We start from the raw sequence: 14780 nt of genomic DNA, 5'->3' as shown, positions 1-14780 counted from the left end.
AATCCCGTCCCCATTGCTTTTCTTCAAAATAGTGCTCTATTTTTATTCCAAAATAAAAACTATAGTTGTTTGAAAGCAGTTTTCTTCTCTCTTTTTCCCAACCAGTTCTAAATCTCCTAGTACCACTCCCCTACCCCTTCTCTGGTAAAAATGAAAAACAAATAAAAATCTTGCAAGTGATAATAGTAAATAAAATTATTTGCTTTGTGACATGCTGTCTTCGTATATAATCTACAGGCTACAGCAACTGTATTCCATTGTAACAATTTAGATACGTGGGATTAGTCCTCAGCCAAATTATGAAGTAAGCAAAATTGGTTTTGGCTCTCTCCTTACCCTCAGCCTTTCAGCCTATAGTGCCTTGACCCCACAGTGTCCTGTGGATGCTTTCCTTTAACATATTCATTTGTTTCTCCATTAATGTTTTTGGTTCTTTTTACTTATGGCCACGTTCGTCAGAGAAATAATCTCGCAGACTTGTGATCATATGGAAAGGCGTCTCCATTTGTTAATGTTTTACCACTTCCAAGTAATATTTGCATTTAACAGAGATTTTGAGGGGGAGCAACTTAATACAAAAGGGATGACTTTAATAACAGGGATTCTAGACCTTGCAACATATTATGATGTGTGGCCAATATTGATAACTGCCTTCCCCAGTTTCTCATTTCTTTCTCAGTAACAGAATCATGATTTCATTTGGTGTGATTGTGCACCCAGAACAAAGACTATTACCAGTCTCCTTTGAAGCTATATTTGGCCATGTGGCTAAGTTCAGGCTGACAACATGTAAACCACCAAAGTCTCCCTAAGAGATAGAGGGTGGCCTTTTGTCCTGACCTGGCTTCCCTGGTAGCTCAACTGGTGAAGAATTCACCTGCAATGCAGGAGACCCTGGTTCAATTCCTGGGTTGGGAAGATCTGCTGGAGAAGGGATAAGCTACCCACTCCAGTATTCTTGGGCTTCCTTGGTGGCTCAGCTGTTAGAGAATCCGCCTGCAATGCAGGAGACCTGGGTTCAATCCCTGGATTGAGAAAGGAATGGCTACCCAATCCAGTATTCTGGCCTGGAGAATTCCATGGACTGCAGGTCCAGTCAGTTCAGTCTCTCAGTCGTGTCTGACTCTTTGCGACACCATGGACCACAGCATGCCAGGCCTCCATGTCCATCACCAACTCCCGGAGTTTACACAAACTCATGTCCAGTGAATCGGTGATGCCATCCAACCATCTCATCCTTTGTCATCCCCTTCTCTTCCCACCTTCAATCTTTCCCAGCATCAGGGTCTTTTCAATTAAGTCAGCTCTTCACATCAAGTGGCCAAAGTATTGGAGTTTCAGCTTCAACATCAGTCCTTCCAATGAACACCCAGGACTGATTTCCTTGAGGATGAACTGATTGGATCTCCTTGCAGTTCAAGGGACTCTCAAGAGTCTTCTCCAACACCACAGTTCAAAAGCATCAATTCTTCAGCACTCAGGTATCATTATAGTCCAACTCTCACATCCATACATGACCACAGGAAAAACCATAGCCTTGACTAGATGGACTTTTGTTGGCAAAGTAATGTCTCTGCTTTTAAATATGTTGTCTCAGTTGGTCATAACTTTCCTTCCAAGGAGTAAGTGTGTCAATTTCACGGCTGCAGTCACCATCTGCAGTTATTTTGGAGCCCAAGAAAATAAATTCTGTCACTGTTTCCCCATCTATTTCCCATGAAGTGATGGGACTGGATGCCATGATCTTAGTTTTTTGAATGTTGAGTTTTAAGCCAACCTTTTCATTCCCCTCTTTCACTTTCATCAAGAGGCTCTTTAGTTATTCTTCACTTTCTACCATAAGGGTGGTGTCATTTGCATATCTGAGGTTATTGATATTTCTCCTGGCAATCATGATTCCAGCTTTCGCTTCATCCAGCCCAGCTTTTCTCATGATGTACTCTGCATATAAGTTAAATAAGCAGGATGACAACATAAGCCTTGATGTACTCCTTTTCCTATTTGGATCCAGTCTGTTGTTTCATGTCAAGTTCTAACTGTTGCTTCCTGGCTTGCATACAGATTTCTCAAGAGGCAGGTCAGGTGGTCTGGTATTCCCCTCTCTTTCAGAATTTTCCACAGTTTATTGTGACCCACACAGTCAAAGGCTTTGGCATAGTCAATAAAGCAGAAAGAGATGTTTTTCTGGAACTCTTGCTTTTTCAATGATCCAGCGGATGTTGGCAATTTGATCTCTGGTTCCCCTCCCTTTGCTAAAACCAGCTTGAACATCTGGAAGTTCACGGTTCACGTATTGCTGAAGCCTGGCTTGGAGAATTTTGAGCATTACTTTACTAGCATGTGAGATGAGTGCAACTGTGTGGTAGTTTGAGCATTCTTTGGCATTGCCTTTCTTTGGGATTGGAATGAACACTGACCTTTTCCAGTCCTGTGGCCACTGCTGAGTTTTCCAAATTTCCTGGCATGTTGTGTGCAGCACTTTGACAGCATCATCTTTTAGGACTTGAAATAGCTCAACTGGAATTCCATCACCTCCACTAGCTTTGTTTGTAATGATGCTTTCTAAGGCCCACTTGACTTCACATTCCAGGATGTCTGGCTCTAGGTGAGTGATCACAGCATCATGATTATCTGGATCATGAAGATCTTTTTTGTACAGTTCTGTGTATTCTTGCCACCTCTTCTTAATATCTTCTGCTCCTGTTAGGTCCATACCATTTCTGTCCTTTATCAAGCCCATCTTTGCATGAAATGTTCCCCTTCGATCTCTAATTTTCCTGAAGAGACCTCTAGTCTTTCCCATTCTGTTCTTTTCCTCTATTTCTTTGCATTGATCACTGAGGAAGGCTTTATTATCTCTCCTTGCTATTCTTTGGAACTCTGCATTCAAATGGGTATATCTTTCCTTTTTTCCTTTGATTTTCACTTTTCTTATTTTCTCAGCTCTTTGTAAGGCCTCCTCAGACAGCCATTTTTGCTTTTTTGCATTTCTTTTTCTTGGTGGTGGTCTTGATCCCTGTCTCCTGTATAATGTCATGAACCTCTGTCCATAGTTCATCAGGCACTGTGTCTATCAGATCTAGTCCCTTAAATCTATTTCTGACTTCTACTGAATAATCATAAAGGATTTGATTTAGGTCTTACCAGAATGGTCTAGTGATGTCCCCTAATTTTTTCAATTTTAGTCTTCAATTTAAGTCTGAATTTAGCAATAAGGAGTTCATGATCTGAGCCATAGTCAGCTCCCTGTCTTGTTTTTGCTGACTGTATAGTCCATGAGGTCGCAAAGAGTTGGACATGACTGAGAGACTTTCACTTTTGTCCTGACCAGCTTCTTTGTGATGCCAATCTAGAATGTAAACATGATGACTAGAACTGGAGTTAGTGGTAATCATCAGCTATCCTTGAGGATAGAAACCATATACTGAGGATGGTGGAGCAGAAAGGTAGGTACAGTTGACTAGACTACATGGATGACCTACTTCTGCCTTGTTTGTGCTGTGTGCTGTGCTAAGTCACTTCAATCATGTCTTTGTCACCCTGTGGACTGTAGCCTGCCAGGATCCTCTGTCCATGGGATTCTCCAGGCAAGAATACTAGAGTGGGTTGCCATGCCCTCCTCCAGGGGATCTTCCCAAACCAGGGACTGACCCACCATCTCATTTCCTGCATTGGCAGGTGGGTTCTTTACCACTAGCACCACCTTGGAAGCCCTCTACCTTTTTTAAGTTATGTCATTTTGGAATTTTCTGTTATGTGCAACTGAACTTGATTTGAAAGAGACAAATGACAAATATCTTTTGGAAATCAAGATTTTGTGGTATCTCAGCAAAATTGGTAGGTTAATTCTGAGAAAACTGTCACTGCTGGCTTTTGAAAGAGCATGTGGAGAACTGTTGCTCTCCTGAATCCTTCTGAAAAAAATCTGTCTTATACTTTCCTAACTGTTCAGAAAGCATAGATCTTATCATGCCAAATATATTATGAATGACTAGAGAGCAAAGAGGATAACCTATCTGCCATGCTACACTATCTAGCAGAGTGAAATACTGGGTTCTTCATATTTTTTTAATCATATTGGTTTAACAGTTACCCTAAACTGACATGCCCTGATACAGAGACACTCTCAAAGAGGGAAGTAGTCTGGAGGAACAGGAAATGTAAAAGATCAACCTCAAACTATTCTGATTTGAAGAGAATGTGATTTAGCATAAAGTGAGTGAAAGTTACTTAGTTGTGTCTGACTCTTTGCGACCCCATGGACTATACAGTCCACGTAATTCTTCAGGCCAGAATACTGGAGTGGGTAGCCTTTCCCTTCTCCAGGGGATCTTCCCAACCCAGGGATCAAACACAAATCTCCTGCATTGCGGGTGGATTCTTTTACCCGTTAAGCCACAAGAGAAGCCCAAGAATACTGGAGTGGATAGCCTATCCCTTCTCCAGGGGATCTTCCCAACCCAGGAATCAAACCGGGGTCTCTTGCATTGCAGGCAGATTCTTTACCAACTGAGCTATCAAAGAAGCCCTTGATTTAGCATAACCAAAACATCAAAAGCTATTAGTGGGAACATGGGGGTTTAAATCACAGTGGTACATCAGACAGACACACAGGGCTAGAGCAACATTTCTGTGAAGAGGCAACCCTGCCCCAAGGGATAGATTTCAGTGGACACAGTGAATTTTTGGCCAGCATGCCACATGGGCCCCTTTGCAAAATAAACAAGCTCAAATCCCTGTGTTTTATTTGTAGCTAGCCACATTGCTGCTTTTTACTGTCTACTTCAGCAACTCAAACATAGCTAGGGACTGGACCCTAAATCCCTTACCTTTGGCAAGTGTCTTATTCTTGGCCCACTGACGACTGATGTGGGTGTGAGCCTGAATTGTATTTCAGTAGCCAACATCTCTGTAAGACCAGCGAAAATACTGCTGTCAGTGGAAAATTCAGACTGGCAAATGATAGCAACAGCGGGGAAGGATAAATATAAATAATATATTCATATCACTATTAGACAGAGCTCATCTCAGCACTATAGACTTGCTGATTTTTATTTGTTTACTTGTTTGGGTTGAGGGATTTATTTTGGTTTGGCTGTTTTCCCTTGGTTCAATGTGCTTTTCTCCCTCTCAGCCTTTTTAGCAAGGACAATAGGTCCCAGTGTCAAGTAAGTGATTAAAAGAAAAAATAGGCACATGGGTGTGTGTGTGTGTGTTAGTCGCTCAGTTGTGTCCAACTTTTTATTACCCCATGGACTGTGGCCCACCAGTCTCCTCTGTAAATGGAATTCTCCAGGCAAGAATACTGGAGTGGTAGCCATTCTCTTCTCCAGGGGATCTTCCTAACCCAAGGGGGATCTCCAGGGGATCGAACCCAAGTCTCCTGCACTGCAGGCAGTTTCTTTACTCTCTGAGCCACCAGAGAAGCCAGGCAAATGGGAGCCAAATATCAAAGCAGTAAGTATTCAAGTGACTATTCACTCATTAAGCTACAAATGTCAGAATTTACCATTAACCTGAATTGCAGTCCTTGGGTAAGTAGTTTTCATACAAGTTAATTAAAGATACCAGAGGAGACTTAGAAGCAGGACTTTGGAATGAGCCACAAACAATATTATTTGCATATACTTTCATACCTGGTTTTAAATATGGAGCCACTTTTCTTTCTTGTTAGGGAACAGCATGTTGTCAGCAAAATTAAGTCCTGGAATGAAACTTCTTCAAAAAAAGAAAGCCAAAATGAAATCATTTTTAAGGGTATAAATAAAATAGTTACACACATTTCCTGACAGTGTGAATGAGAAGGTCCATATTTATCTCAGTAAGCTTTCAGCGTTAGACTTTAGGAGCCAAAGTGACAGTTTTGGACTCAGCAGACAGTAAGCCTTATATATAAAGACTCAAAATAGATTTCCTTTGCCCCTAGTCCTGCCAAAGAGCCATTTTAGGTGTGCAGGAAGGCGCTGAGCGCACTAATACATAGTGCCCTCTGCTGAGTAGGGGCATAGCTCTGCTTCACCTGACTCCTTTTGATTGGAATTTAGATTCCGAAAGAATCTGAAAGGTGATACAGTCTTCATGATTTCACAGCAGATGTGCTTTTTGCCTTTTTTCCTTTTTATACATGGAATCATTGAAAATTGAGAAGAAAATGCAAATAGCCTGCATTTGTATGAAGGAAAGAGATAATTGAGCTGTGGGCCATCAACAATGCTTTTGATCATTCTGGGATTAGAGGAATTCTTCATACTTGTAGAAACAGACTGTGTCAAAAGATAAGAAGTGCAAATATGGATTTAAGTAAGATAAGAAATTTCATCCTAAATTTCAACAGAACTCAAAGCCAAGTTTTTGTATTGACATTCTAAAGAGCTTTGTAGCTGTGGTCTTTTGGAAATTCCTCTTTTTCTTCTACCTTCTCTCTCTTCTTTCTTGCTTTCAATTAAAAATCAAAGGCCACTTACATGCTTTTGATACTGTACTGGGTTTTGAACAGAGAAAAATGGGAGAGGGTATGGGCTGTTTTTTAAAAAAAGAATTTTCAGGGTAAACTCATGTGTAAACAGTATGTGCCCTGAATGATATATTAACTAAAACAGGCATAGAATAAAATAGAGAAGACTGAAGTTTCATGTTTGGGTAAAAGGAAAATGGGATTTTATTTTATTTATTTATTTATTTTTTAATTTAATTTTATTTTTAAACTTTACATAACTGTATTAGATTTGCCAAATATCAAAATGAATCCGCCACAGGTATACATGTGTTCACCATCCTGAACCCTCCTCCCTCCTCCCTCCCCATTCCATCCCTCTGGGTCGTCCCAGTGCACCAGCCCCAAGCATGCAGTATCGTGCATCGAACCTGTACTGGCAACTCGTTTAATACATGATATTTTACATGTTTCAATGCCATTCTCCCAAATCTTCCCACCCTCTCCCTCTCCCACAGAGTCCATAAGACTGTTCTATACATCAGTGTCTCTTTTGCTGTCTCGTACACAGGGTTATTGTTACCATCTTTCTAAATTCCATATATATGCGTTAGTATACTGTATTGGTGTTTTTCTTTCTGGCTTACTTCACTCTGGATAATAGGCTCCAGTTTCATCCACCTCATTAGAACTGATTCAAATGTATTCTTTTTAATGGCTGAGTAATACTCCATTGTGTATATGTACCACAGCTTTCTTATCCATTCATCTGCTGATGGACATCTAGGTTGCTTCCATGTCCTGGCTATTATAAACAGTGCTGCGATGAACACTGGGGTACTCGTGTCTCTTTCCCTTCTGGTTTTCTCAGTGTGTATGCCCAGCAGTGGGATTGCTGGATCATAAGGCAGGTCTATTTCCAGTTTTTTAAGGAATCTCCACACTGTTCTCCATAGTGGCTGTACTAGTTTGCATTCCCACCAACAGTGGAAGAGGGTTCCCTTTTCTCCACACCCTCTCCAGCATTTATTACTTGTAGACTTTTGGATAAAATATCTTCCAATTAGTAAGAGGAAGCTCTATAAAGGAAGTGGGATGACTGCACAAATATAGCACGAAGCCAATGTACCTGAGATAAGCAAAAGGGAAAGGGAGGATAATGGGAAGATAAAAGTGATGTGAGATGGTGGTTAAAGATGGTTTGAGGAGGATTATTTGAATACAAGTTAGGCCCGATCTTTAATATAGTAAGTACTATTATGAATTTTCAGGAAAGGAAATGGCATTTATAAAATCTATAAGTGAAAAATCCACTTTGTGTAAAAGCATTTATTCTCGTTTCAGTCTGTAGCCTGGGAGCTTGAGCAAGGAGGAGGTTGTAACAGCTATGTGAAGAAATAACCTATGGCCTGGACTAGAGCGTAATTGAGGAGTGGTTTAGGAGGATAAGCTGAAAGTATTTGGTGAGCTACTGGAGTAGAGGATAGGGATACATTAAAACAAATATAAGGTCACTTCTTGTGATGGGAAGGAAGGGTGGTGGAAGAAACAGAGGCAACTCTAGCTTCAGTGAGGTTGGTCTGAGTGAAGTACAAGGCATGATATAAGAAGTCTATCTGTTCATGCCTTGTTGTTGTTCAGGGGCTCAGTCGTATATGACTCTTCATAACCCCTTGAACTGCAGCACATCAGGCTTCTCTGTCCTTCACCATCTCCTGAAGTTTGCTCAAACTCATGCCTCTTGAATCAGTGATGCCATCCAACCATTAATCCTCTGTCACCCCCTTCTCCTCCTTCCCTTAATCTTTCCCAGCACCAGGGTGTTTTTCAATGAGTCAGCTCTTCACATCAGGTAGCCAAAGTATTGGAGCCTTGCTTCAGCATCAGTCCTTCCAATGAATATTCAGGGTTGATTTTCCTTAGGATCGACTAGTTTGATCTCCTTGCTGTCCAAGGAACTCTCAAGAGTCTTCTCCAGCACCACAATTCAAAAGCATCAGCCTTCTTTATGGTCTAGCTCTCACATCCATATATGACTACTGGAAAAATCATAGCTTTGACTATATGAACCTTTGTCGATGAAGTGATGTATCTGCTTTTAAATACACTGTCTAGGTTTGTCACAGCTTTTTTGCCAAGGAGCAAGCATCTTTTAACTCTTTCTGACTTCAGTTTTGCACTTTTCTGGAGCAGCCGTGAAGAGATACCCCACGCTCAAGGTAAGAGAAACCTAAGTAAGATGGTAGGTGTTGCAAGAGGGCATCAGAGGGCAGACACACTGAAACCATAATCACAGAAAAACTAGCCATTCTGATCACACAGACAACAGCCTTGTCTAACACAATGAAACTAAGCCATGCCCTGTGGGGCCACCCAAGATGGGCAGGTCATGGTGGAGAGGTCTGACAGAATGTGGTCCACTGGAGAAGGGAATGGCAAACCACTTCAGTATTCTTGCCCTGAGAACCCCATGAACAGTATGAAAAGGCAAAATGATAGGATACTGAAAGTGGACCTCCCCAGGTTGGTAGGTGCCCAATACGCTACTGGAGATCAGTGGAGAAATAACTCCAGAAAGAATGAAGGGATGGCGCCAAAGCAAAAACAATACCCAGTTGTGGATGTGACTGGTGATAGAAGCAAGGTCCGATGCTGTAAAAAGCAATATTGTATAGGAACTTGGGATGTTAGGTTCATGAATCAAGGCAAATTGGAAGTGGTCAAACAGGAGATGCCAAGAGTGAACGTCAACATTCTAGGAATCAGCGAACTAAAATGGACTGGAATGGGTGAATTTAACTCAGATGACCATTACATCTACTACTGCAGGCAAGAATCCCTTAGAAGAAATGGAGTAGCCATCATGGTCAACAAAAGAGTCCAAAATACATTATTTGGATGCAATCTCAAAAATGACAGAATGATCTCTGTTTGTTTCCAAGGCAAACCATTCAATATCACAGTAACCCAAGTCTATGCCCCAACCAGTAATGCTGAAGAAGCTGAAGATGAACGGTTCTATGAAGACCTACAAGACCTTTTAGAAATAACACACAAAAAAGATGTTATTTTTATTATAGGGGACTGGAATGCAAAAGTAGGGAGTCAAGAAACACCTGGAGTAACAGGCAAATTTGGCCTTGGAGTACAGAATGAAGCAGGGCAAAGGCTAATAGAGTTTTGCCAAGAGAACGCATTGGTCATAGCAAACACCCTCTTCCAACAACACAAGAAAAGACTCTACACACGGACAAACCAGATGGTCAACACTGAAATCAGATTGATTATATTCTTTGCAGCCAAAGATGGAGAAGCTCTATACAGTAAGCAAAAACTAGACGGGGAGCTGACTGTGGCTCAGATCATGAACTCCTTATTGCCGAATTCAGACTGAAATTGAAGAAAGTAGGGAAAACCACTAGACCATTCAGGTATGACCTAAATCAAATCCCTTATAATTATACAGTAGAAGTGAGAAATAGATATAAAGGACTAGATCTGATAGATAGAGTGCCTGATGAGCAATGGATGGAAGTTCATGACATTGTACAGGAGACAGGGATCAAGACCATCCCCATGGAAAAGAAATGCAAACAAGCAAAATGGCTGTCTGAGGAGGCCTTACAAATAGTTGTGGAAAGAAGAGAAGCAAAAAGCAAAGGAGATAAGGAAAGATATTCCCATTTGAACGCAGAGTTCCAAAGAATAGCAAGGAGAGATAAGAAAGCCTTCCTCAGCAATCAATGCAAAGAAATAGAGGAAAACAACAGAATGGGAAAGACTAGAGATCTCTTCAGGAAAATTAGAGATACCAAGGGAACATTTCATGCAAAGATGAGCTTGATAAAGGACAGAAATGGTATGGACCTAACAGAAGCAGAAGATATTAAGAAGAGGTGGCAAGAATACACAGAAGAACTGTACAAAAAAGATCTTCATGATCCAGATAATCATGATGGTGTGATCACTGACCTAGAGCCAGACATCCTGGAATGTGAAGTCAAGTGGGCCTTAGAAAGCATCATTACAAACAAAGCTAGTGGAGGTGATGGAATTCCAGTTGAGCTATTTCAAATCCTGAAAGATGATGCTGTGAAAATGCTGCACTCAATATGCCAGGAAATTTGGAAAACTCAGCAGTGGCCACAGGACTGGAAAAGGTCAGTGTTCATTCCAATCCCAAAGAAAGGCAATGCCAAAGAATGTTCAAACTACCACACAGTTGCACTCATCTCACATGCTAGTAAAGTAATGCTCAAAATTCTCCAAGCCAGGCTTCAGCAATACGTGAACCGTGAACTTCCAGATGTTCAAGCTGGTTTTAGCAAAGGGAGGGGAACCAGAGATCAAATTGCCAACATCTGCTGGATCATTGAAAAAGCAAGAGTTCCAGAAAAACATCTCTTTCTGCTTTATTGACTATGCCAAAGCCTTTGACTGTGTGGGTCACAATAAACTGTGGAAAATTCTGAAAGAGATGGGAATACCAGACCACCGGACCTGCCTCTCGAGATACCTATATTCAGGTCAGGAAGCAACAGTTAGAACTGGACATGGAACAATGGACTGGTTCCAAACAGGAAAAGCAGTACATCAAGGCTATATATCGTCACCCTGCTTATTTAACTTATATGCACAGTACATCATGAGAAACGCTGGGCTGGATGAAGCAAAAGCTGGAATCAAGATTGCCAGGAGAAATATCAATAACCTCAGATATGCAGATGACACCACCCTTATGGCAGAAAGTGAAGAGGAACTAAAAAGCCTCTTGATGAAAGTAAAAGAGGAGACTGAAAAAGTTGGCTTAAAGCTCAACATTCAGAAAATGAAGATAACGGCATCTGGTTCCATCACTTCATGGGAAATAGATGGCGAAACAGTGAAAACAGTGTCAGACTTTATTTGAGGGGGCTCCCAAACCACTGCAGATGGTGACTGCAGCCTTGAAATTAAAAGATGCTTACTCCTTGGAAGGAAAGTTATGACCAACCTAGATAGCATATTGAAAGGCAGAGACATTACTTTGCCAACAAAGGTCCGTCTAGTCAAGGCTATGGTTTTTCCTGTGGTCATGTATGGATGTGAGAGTTGGACTGTGAAGAAAGCTGAGCGCCGAAGAATTGATGCTTTTGACCTGTGGTGTTGGAGAAGACTCTTGAGAGTCCCTTGGACTGCATCGAGGTCCAACCAGTCCATCCTAAAGGAGGTCAGTCCTGGTTGTTCACTGGAATAACTGATGCTAAAGCTGAAACTCCAATACTTTGTCCACCTTATGCAAAGAGTTGACTCATTGGAAAAGACTCTGATGCTGGGAGGGATTGGGGGCAGGAGGAGAAGGGGACGACATAGGATGAGATGGCTGGATGGCATCACCAACTCGATGGACATGAGTCTGAGTGAACTCCAGGAGTTGGTGATGGACAGGGAGGCCTGGCGTGCTGCAATTCATAGGGTAGCAAAGAGTCGAACACGACTGAGTGACTGAACTGAACTGAACTGACTTCAGTTTTGCAGCCTAAGAAAATAAAATTTTCCACTGTTTCCACTTTTTCCCCATGTATTTGCCATGAAGTTATGGGAACAATGCCATGATTTTAGTTTCTTGAATGTTGATTTTTAAGCCAGCCTTTTCACTCTCCTCTTTCACCCTCATCAAGAGGTTCTTTAGTTCCTCCTTGCTTTCTGCTTTAGAACGGTATCATCTGCATATCTGAGGTTGTTGATATTTCTCCTGATAATCTTGATTACAAATTGTGATCAAACCCGCACAGCATTTCACATGATGCTCTCTGCACAGAAGTTAAAGAAGCAGAGTGACCACATACAGCCTTGACATACTCCTTTCCCAAGACTGAACTAGTCCATTGTTCCATGTCTAGTTCTAGCTGTTGCTGCTTGAACTGCATATGGGTTTCTCAGGAAGCAGGGAAGGTGTTCTGGTAATCCCACCTCTTTAAAAACTTTTCAGTTTGTTGTGATCCACACAGTCAATGGCTTTGGCATAGTCAGTAGAAGTAGTTTTTTTTTAAATTCACTTGTTTTCTCTGTGATCCAACAGATGTTGACAATTCGATCTCTGGTTCCTCTGCCTTTTTTAAATACAGTTTGTATGTTTGTAAGTTGTTGGTTCATGTACTGTTGAAGCCCAGCTTAAAGAATTTTGAGGATTACCTTGCTAGCATGTGAAATGAGTACAATTGGACAGTAGTTTGAACATTCTTTGGCTTTTCCTTTCTTTGAGATTGGAATGAAAATTGACCTTTTCCAGTCCTGTGGCCATTGCTGAGTTTTCCAAATTTGCTGGCATATTGAGTGCAGCACTTTAACAGCATCATCTTTTAAGATTTTAAGTCGGTCAACTGGAGTTCCATCACTTCCACTAGATTTGTTCATAGTAATGCTTCCTCAGGCTAACTTGACTTCACATTCCAGGATGTCCAGCTCTAGGTGAGTGACCACACCATCATGGTTATCTGGGTCATTAAGTCTTTTTTGGTATAGTTCTGTGTATTCCTGCTATCTCTTCTTAATATCTTCTGCTTCTGTTAGGTCCTTGCTGTTTCTATCCTTTATTGTGCCCATCTTTGCATGAAATGTTCCCTTGATATCTCTAATTTTTTTAAAGAGATTTCTAGTCTTTCCCATTCTTTGTGTTCACTTAAGGTTATCTTATCTCTCCTTGCTATTCTCTGGAACTCTGTATTCAGATGGGTATATCTTTCCCTTTCTCCTTTGCCTTTCACTTCTCTTCTTTTTTAAGCTATTTGTAAGGTCTACTCAGACAACCATTTTGCTTTCTTGCATTTCTTTTTTTTGGGGATAGTTTTGGTCACCACTTCCTGTACAATGTTACAAACCTCTGTTCATAGTTCTTCAGGCACTCTGTCTACCAGATCCAATCTCTTGAATTTATTTGTCACCCCCCCTGTATTCATGTCTTGAACAAGGGGTAAAAATCTATGATGGGAGAGTGGTACCATACTTTCTTCCTGTTTAATATGACTTAGGCCTATGTGAGTGGTAGACTTATGTATTTGGGTCTGTTTGCTATTTTGGTTTGTGTTTTCCTAAGCATGAGATGATTTGGGTGCTTTTTTCCAGCATGTCCTTGTATTTTCCTTTAAAATTTGTGATCTGCTTCATTAAGGGGATCCACATTTTCTCAGTATGAAGTTATCTCAGTGTGAAACATGTGAAGTCTAGGTATCGCATTTGAACAAGAAATGCCTCCTGAATTAAAATAATGTGAGTAGGAACTCTTAGCTCTCACATATGATATGAAAACTTCTTTTAAAAAATTAATTAATTTATTTTAATATGAGGCTAGTTACTTTACAATATTGTAGTGGTTTTTGCCATACATCGACATGAATCAGCCACAGAAGCACATGTGTCCCCGATCCAGAACCCCCCTCCCACCTCCCTCCCCATCCCATCCCCAGGGTCATCCCAGTGCACCAGCACTGAGCACCCTGTCTCATGCATAGAACCTGGACTGGCAATCCGCTCCACATATGATAATATACACGTTTCAATGCTACCTTCTCAAATCATCGCACCCTTGCCTTCTCCCGGAGTCCAAAAGACTGATCTTTACATCTGTGTCTCTTTTGCTGTCTTGCATATAGGGTCATTGTTACCATCTTTCTAAATTCCATATATATGTGTTAGTAAACAGTATTGGTGTTTTTCTTTCTGACTTACTTCACACTGTATAATAGGCTCCAGTTTCGTCCACTTCATTAGAACTGATTCAAATGTATTCTTTTTAATGGCTGAATAATATTCCATTGTGTATATGTACCACAGCTTTCTTATCCATTCATCTGCCGATGGACATCTAGGTTGCTTCCATGTCCTGGCCATTGTAAACAGTGCTGTGATGAACACTGGGCACACATGTCACTTTCAATTCTGGTTTCCTCGATGTGTATGCCCAGCAGTGGGATTGCTGGGTCATATGGCAGTTCTATTTCCAGTTTTTTAAAGAATGTCCACACTGTTCTCCATAGTGGCTGTACTAGTTTGCATTCCCACCAACAGTGTAAGAGGGTTCCCTTTTCTCTACACCCTCTCCAGCACTTCTTGTGTGTGTGTGTGTGTGTCTGCACACACATTTAGCATGTCATATACAACTGTAGTTAGTTGTGCATAAGTTTCAGTATATGGGCTTGTATATTTGGCATGTCTTATTTTTCTTGGACAATAAGGAGTATGCCTTCTACTTCATTTGTATCCCCCACAGAACATAGTGTGTGTGTGTATATATATAAAATAATGTAGATTGCATCAAATAGAGCATCTTAGGAATTTAAAATTATTGGTCAATCTTAAAAACAAAAAT

The sequence above is a fragment of the Bubalus kerabau genome, chromosome X (assembly GCF_029407905.1).
Source record: "Bubalus kerabau isolate K-KA32 ecotype Philippines breed swamp buffalo chromosome X, PCC_UOA_SB_1v2, whole genome shotgun sequence".
Classification (NCBI taxonomy): domain Eukaryota; kingdom Metazoa; phylum Chordata; class Mammalia; order Artiodactyla; family Bovidae; genus Bubalus; species Bubalus kerabau.
This window is presented reverse-complemented; position numbering follows the sequence as displayed.